Raw genomic sequence first — 893 nt, 5'->3', positions numbered from 1 at the left:
AGACAATGTCAGATAACAGACAAGCAGACACACTCGAGAAACTAGCTTCCCAACTACAGATTTGAACCTACGACTTTCACGTCCCACGGCTAACACTAAAGACGTCAGTAACGAGAATTGATAATCAGACTTGTTCTGGGTGTAAGCAGGATAGGTTTGTGTTGTTGTCGTTGTTGTTTTTGTTGTTGTTGTTGCTGTTGCTGTTGTTGTTGTTGTTGTTGTTGTTGTTGTTGTTGTTGTTGTTGATGATGATGATGTTGTTGTTATTGTTTTCTTTGTTTGTTTATTTAGGTGTTTTTTTAAAATAAGTGTTTTACGGCGCTCGCGACTGCATACGGTCATGTCATATGAGCGCGTTGGACACTTTAAACATAATTTTCAGTTTGGTAGGAATTAATTTTGCATTTTGCTCAGATGAAGGCCGAAGGCTACTCTGATCGATTTTAGACCACTAAGGGATCTTTAACGAGCCAACTTGTACACGGGACCTCCGAGATTTTTCGCCCTAATAAGAGAAGGCTAGGTGTTAGATCTTACTTACCCTAAGGTCAGGGGTGTGGCTGAAAGACGACAGTAAGGAGGAGTAACAGTAGAAATTGTAGAGAAAGAGTCGTGAGCCCAGAGGAAGGGGCAAAAGGGAGAGGAGTGGGAGCAGAAATTGGAGACGAAAGAAGACGACAGAACATTAACATTGTTATAAGAGAGCAGGGAAGGAGGTGAAAGGAGAACATTTTAAATGAGAAAATTTTCTGTCGCCGTCAGGTTTCGAACTTGGGACTTATTCAATGAGAGGCAAACACTGTAACTTCTGGACCACGAGAGCCCCCCCCTCCACCCAGGATCATCATCATCATCATCATCATCATCATCATCATCATCATCATCATCATCAT

This window comes from Aplysia californica, unplaced genomic scaffold (genome assembly GCF_000002075.1).
Source record: "Aplysia californica isolate F4 #8 unplaced genomic scaffold, AplCal3.0 scaffold00259, whole genome shotgun sequence".
NCBI lineage: Eukaryota > Metazoa > Mollusca > Gastropoda > Aplysiida > Aplysiidae > Aplysia > Aplysia californica.
The sequence above is the reverse complement of the archived record's forward strand: the minus strand, read 5'-3'. Positions refer to the sequence as shown.